This window comes from Callorhinus ursinus, unplaced genomic scaffold (assembly GCF_003265705.2).
Source record: "Callorhinus ursinus isolate GAN/ISIS: 27379988/994484 unplaced genomic scaffold, GSC_fseal_2.0 scaffold68, whole genome shotgun sequence".
Classification (NCBI taxonomy): domain Eukaryota; kingdom Metazoa; phylum Chordata; class Mammalia; order Carnivora; family Otariidae; genus Callorhinus; species Callorhinus ursinus.
This window is the reverse complement of record NW_027397130.1, coordinates 5276630-5282629: the sequence shown is the minus strand read 5'-3', so window position 1 is coordinate 5282629 and position 6000 is coordinate 5276630. Positions and strand designations below refer to the sequence as shown.

Genomic DNA, 6000 nt, shown 5'->3' with positions numbered 1-6000 from the left:
CCTCTGGCTGTTCTGAGCGAGTGCAGGTCTCTCCAAAAGATAGGGCCCAATCAGCGACACATGGCCCCTGATCCCTCTCTCAGCCCTTGGACCATGGCTTCAGTGGATTAAAGCTAAAACAACCAGAATAGAATTTCACATCCTACTCCAGATCAGTGGACTAGGCTGACATGGGCAGAGGGGTCTGATCCTAAATGCTTTCGGACCCTGCAGATGGTTCCTTGGGCAACCTAACGCTCTCTGTTGAGGAAAATAACCTTGTCCATTAGGAAGCCAGCAATCAGGCTTTCATATTTTGCTTCTTGCCAAATGTGAATTCCTCATTGTTAATTTCCTCCTCAGCTGTGTGCGGCTAACAAAGGAGAACTGTTCACATGGCTGCAAACTCCAGTTGGGTCTGTAGCTTCTTAATCTACTTTTCCATTTAAGACTGAAATGAAAGACGATGCTAATGCTGCCCTGCGCGGCCGAGCCCAGGGTGAGGAGAGTAAGGTGCTAGGGTGCGTGACCCTCACGTGGCACTCACGCTCACTGCCAGGCCCAGGCAGGCGACTCAACCGCCTGTCCCTAGTTTCAGCCCTGCTGCCTGGGCATCTGGCATCTGCAGAAATGAGGGACCTGGGACATTAATCCTATTCAAGGACTAGTTTAAAGAAATTAGGAGAGTCTGTTCTATTGCACTTTATTTTAATTTACTTCCATTATTATTATTTTTTTTTTTTATTTGAGAGAGATGGAGGGAGGGAGGGAGGGAGATCATGAGCACGGGGCAGAGGGAGAGGGAGAAGCAGACTCTCCGCTGAGCAGAGAGCCGGATGCAGGGCTCGGTCCCAGGACTCCAAGATCATGACCTGAGCCAAAGGCAGACGCTTCACCGACTGAGCCACCCAGGCACCCCTATTTTAGTTGACTTCCAGATCGTTCTATCAAGTACCAGACCGTGTAAGCTAGTTTCAGTACACTCACTTCTGCCTTCATCTGCCCAGCCCTGCTTTTGGTTTTGAGCTCAGCCCCACCTGGGGCTGCACATTCTGCGTGATGAAGTCAGTGCGAAAAGAATGCACCGCTAACATTTCAGCCCAGTATCCACTCGGCTGCCCCTGCTGCCCTTCTCGGGTAAACACACCAGGCAGGCAAAAAAGCCCAACCTCTGTCTCCTGTGACCCAGAGAAATCAGAGTGTGAGAGAGGCAGCGTGGCGACAGCCCTCGTACCCCTCTTTAACCAATGATCAACTGTGGTTACTTAGAAATTCAAAGGAAGAAAATGAGAATGAATTCTCTTCCTTCTCCTAGGGTTTCTTGACAACGCATGTCCTGGCTGGAGCGTCAGATCAGGAAGAAGTCTAAAGGTCATCTAGTCCAGCCCCTTCACCTGACAGATGAAGCAGCTGCAGCCTGGGGAGGGGAAGGGATTGGCCCAAGGCATACAAATAGCAGCATGGCTCAGAACTCGGGGATCCCAGGCTCCATCCATGCCCTGGGTCTTGCTAAGCGAAACGAGTACTGCTGGTTTGGTTTCTTTTTATTGCAGGGTAGGTTGTGCTCTAGGGCCAATGTAAGAGGACAAATCAACTCAAGGGAAAAGCTCAGAAACCCAACACAAACAGTGAGGATGCGACGCGCAATACACTGCGTTTGCATGGAAGCTGTCCATAACCACGCTTGAGTAGGAATAAGAAAGCCGTGAGCTTCTCTCCGCTGCACTTCCCTCTCCACTCCTCGGAAACTGGAGCTGAGGTCAGATCGTCACCTAACTCCTTGCAGGCACAGGAACCAAAGCGCAGCAGATGAGAAGAGGGTAGTGAGAGCCCCTACGGAGGGTCAGATCAGATTCTTACCAGGTGGGTTAAAAGCGTCCTATACGCACTAATGATGTGTCTCTGCTAAAGCCTGAGCATTGGCTAAAGTCCACCACAGGACAGCGATTCAATGACTTCATTTACAATGACACGTTTATTCCTGAGCTAATTGCTTGTTTATTTAAGTGATAACTACCATCCTCATTAGGGCGCTTCAAAGACTCTGTGTTGAGCCTGCCAAGTAATAAACAGAGGTACTACCTACTGTTGTGGTTCTCACAGTACTGTTGGAAGCCCTAGATCTTTTTTTATGCACCATGAGGTGTATATTTATTATATTGCTTGGTTGTATACTGTTATCTTTTATATTCCAAGATGAAATCTATGTATGAAGAGAGGTCTGGCGATTTCATTAGCTTCCTCTCTGGTCTTCCTGCTTCTTGGTCCTGCCTCTAAAGATCACCCTGGGGTCGGGGAGCTGGGTGGCTCAGTCAGTTAAGTGTCTGCCTTCGGCTCAGGTCATGATCTCAGGGTCCTGGGATGGAGTCCCACACTGGGCTCCCTGCTCAGCTGGGAGCCTGCTTCTCCGTCTCCCTTACCTCTGCCCCCTGCTCATTTTCTCTCAAATAAATAAATAAAATCCTTAAAAAAAATAAAAAATAAAAATCACTCTCGGGTTAACTTTCCTGGCATGCTACTCCCTTGCCCATATACCTTCAGTGGCTCCCTATTACCTTAAACAAGACAAGTGTTTTACCCCTGAGGTATTTCCTCCCTCTGCTTCTCATATAACCCACTTGTACCGCGAATGCAGCTATCATTCCTGTTCATGTGTTTGCTCATAGAAAACCTTTCTACCGGGCGCCTGGGTGGCTCAGTTGGTTAAGCGACTGCCTTCGGCTCAGGTCATGATCCTGGAGTCCCTGGATCGAGTCCCGCATCGGGCTCCCCGCTCAGCGGGGAGTCTGCTTCTCCCTCTGACCCTCCCCCCTCTCATGTGCTCTCTCTCTCTCATTCTCTTTGTCTCAAATAAATAAAAAAAAAAAAAAAAAGAAAACCTTTCTACGGGTGCCACTCCTGTGTGCAGTTAATCCCCTCAGCTGAAATCCCACCTTCTCTATGAAGCCGCCTCTGAGAACCCTGGCCCACCGTTGACTCTTCTTTCTTAGAAGTCCTATTTACATGAATAATTTTCTGTATAACTCATTTGATACTTACATGTAGGACAAGGTTCAAAACCCAGCTCTTCTATTATTGTCTGTGTGCCATGGGAAAGTCCTTCAATCTCCCTGAGCCTTACTTTCCTCCTGTGTAAATGACATGAGAATAGCAAAGTGCTATTTGAACATTCAGTTAGACAAGGTATAGAAAGCAGGGGGATACAGCAAAGGATACAGCAGGTGCTCAATAAATGCTAGCTTTTTGGGGGGGGGCGCCTGGGTGGCTCAGTCGTTAAGCGGCTGCCTTCAGCTCAGGTCATGATCCCAGGGTCCTGGGATCGAGCCCCGCATCGGGCTCCCTGCTCCGCGGGAAGCCTGCTTCTCCCTCTCCCGCTCCCCCCTCCCCCGCCCGCTTATGTTCCCTCTCTCGCTGTGTCTTTCTCTGTCAAATAAATAAAATCTTAAAAAAAATTTTTTTTTTTTAAATTTTTGTTTGTGAAGTGGTTGAATTCCCAAGGTATTTTTTTTATGTCAGAATTCCAGGATTCCAGAGCCAGGACTTGCATTCCAGGCCCTGCCTTCAGTGTGCATGTGGTGAAAGGGAGGTTGGTGCCCCACAGCTTGGAGGCAGAGCCCGGGGGTTGGATCCCCTGAGATATCATCTTTCCGTGCCCACTGGGAACTCAAAATGCCAGGAATACATCTCACCCACCACACTTGTGGTAGCCGCTGAACGGCCAGAGAAAAAGCCAGGCTTTTCCCTCCCCCAAATGCAACAGCCTCAGTCCCTGCTTAGCCCCACCCCTCAATGGCCCTCTAGCTCCTATCTGGATCAGTCCTCTGTGGACCAGGCTCAGGGGGTGTATCTAGGAGCTCTTGTTAACTTTGCACTTATGTGTCATTTGCTAACTGGAGAGAAAGCTCATTGGGTTGGGGCCCCGCTCTCTAGAGCTGATTGTTCAGGAATGTTGCCAGCCAGGTGTTAAACTGTTAGTAGCTTGAAATTGGCCACAAAGAGACTATTTAAACCACAGAAACCATCAAATGCTGCCCATCAGGGTTTGCCCACTCCCTGAGCCGGTTTATCTGCCACCCCTGGTCTTAAGTTTCTTTGAATGCACGCAGGGCCCCCAACCAAAGGACTGGATACATTGTTTCCCATATGTAAGTGCACATGGCTATTGAAATACATATGAAGAAGAATCATTTTTTAAGATTTTTTTTTTCTTTTTAAGGAATCTCTACACCCGATGTGGGGCTCAAACTCACAACCCCAAGATCAAGACTCGCAGGCTCTACTGACTGAGCCAGCCAGGTGCTCCAAAGAATAATAATTTTTCTTTCTTTTTTTTTTTTTAAATTTTTTTTTTTTTTTTTGGAGGGAGCGAGCGAGCATGGGGGGGGGAGGGGCGGGAGGGAGAGGGATTGCATTTCAAGCTGACTCCCCACCCTGAGCACAGAGCCCATGCAGGGCTTGATCTCACAACCCCGAGATCATGACCTGAGCTGGAACCAAGAGTTGGTCGCTCAACCGACTGAGCCACCCAGGTGCCCCAAGAATGATCATTTTTGAGCAATCACTCCATCCAAGCACTTTTGAATGGATTATCTCACTGAATCTTTAAAACAACCCTAAGAGATTAGCTCTGTTATATTTCCTGGGTAGGGAAACCGAAGCTCCCTCAAGGAGGTGTAGGGAGCCGGAACTTACCTGAGGTTCATCTGAGTCCAAAGCCCCCGGTCTTCCCCACAGACTGCCTGTCCTACCAGCTTCCATAGGAAACCTGTCCCAGTACCAGGCCTGCTGGTCCCCAAGTTAGCAGAGTGGTTCCATCCGCAGTGCCACCAGTAATAAAGGGCAATGCACGGGACCCTCCCTCCACCCGCACCTCTGCTTTGCTCCCTCCATATTTAATCTGTCTTCCTTATCCTACCCACTTCCTTCTACATCATCCCCTTATCTGAACTAGGACCTTTTTTTTTTTTTCCCTTTGGGGCCATTTTTCAACAAGCCCTTTGACGCTCCATGTCCTCTTGTCTATAGAAATCCTTTTTGGCCTTAAACTTCTCTCCAAGAGCTCTGGCAGATATTCTCTGTGGACGCTGTGCTTTGTAACTGCCTTCAGGCCTAGACAGACGCCCTATCTCCTGGAGCAGTCCCTTCTGCTGACTGGGCTCCGTACCCAGTCTGGTCAGTGGGGCAGCTTTGGTCTGGAGGCTCCCGAAGGGCAGGACACGGGATTTTCTCCGACTGCTCTCGGTCCCCAGGGGCAGGCCAGGCCTGGGCACTGCTGGTGATGAGGCACATTCTGGTGGTTTCCCAATTCTGTCGTGTACAACGCAGTGCTCTTGTTCTCAGTAACTACTTCCTTCCTCTTTATGCAGAACACTGCCCTGGGTTCATTTACAGCACCCGTGCTTGGTCCAAGAAGTGATCGGTGTGGCTTGGGCTTTTGGGGTCAGGAAATAGCACACGTCCAAATTTCACCCCAAGGTGCCCTGTGTTCCTAGAGGAGAAGGGCACCTATCACTGCCAAACTTGCAATAAAAAAAAAAAGATCAGGGACTTTATTTTAACCAAACACGTCCATTCCAGGACTTGCCCTGACTTCCTGTGTTCCTGAAAATTCCTGAAACCTCAAGCAGCAACTCATCAGAAACTCCAGACCTCTTCAACATTGCCCTCCGCACTGCTCAAGTCCTAGGCCATGTAAATTCCCTCTGGGCCTCTGGGATTTAGAGATAAGCAGGTGAAAATAGGCTCATCCTCACTGCGCAACAGCCTGGTGCCTGTGGAAAAGCCACATGGCAGTTTGATGGTAATAATGCTCATCAATACCCTGGTCTCCTCTATTTCTTGCTTCCCCCTGGGTTAGGAGAGGCCACGTGATTCTTCTGGACAAGGAACCGCGAACAGATGTGTGTTACTTTTGGGCTAAAACACGTAATTGCCAAGGCTCGACTCTCCAGCACTCACGTTGCCTGCTGGAATGTTCCACATAGTGCAAAGGACAGATCGGAAACCTTTTAGGCTTTGTGA

The 6000-nt window shown here is 49.2% G+C and overlaps 1 long non-coding RNA gene across 2 annotated transcripts; it reads right to left on the bottom strand.

Moving 5' to 3' along the window:
* Positions 1-856: 856 nt before the first annotated feature.
* Positions 857-5254, bottom strand: LOC112814457 (uncharacterized). 2 transcript variants are annotated; one of them, XR_003205769.2, is made up of 3 exons: positions 5144-5254; positions 3019-3107; positions 857-1812 (listed from the first exon to the last, which is right to left on the bottom strand). It is a non-coding gene; the product is annotated as an uncharacterized lncRNA (long non-coding RNA). The 2 variants fall into 2 exon arrangements; XR_003205768.2 differs by lacking the exon at positions 5144-5254 and adding an exon at positions 4672-4817.
* Positions 5255-6000: the final 746 nt, after the last annotated feature.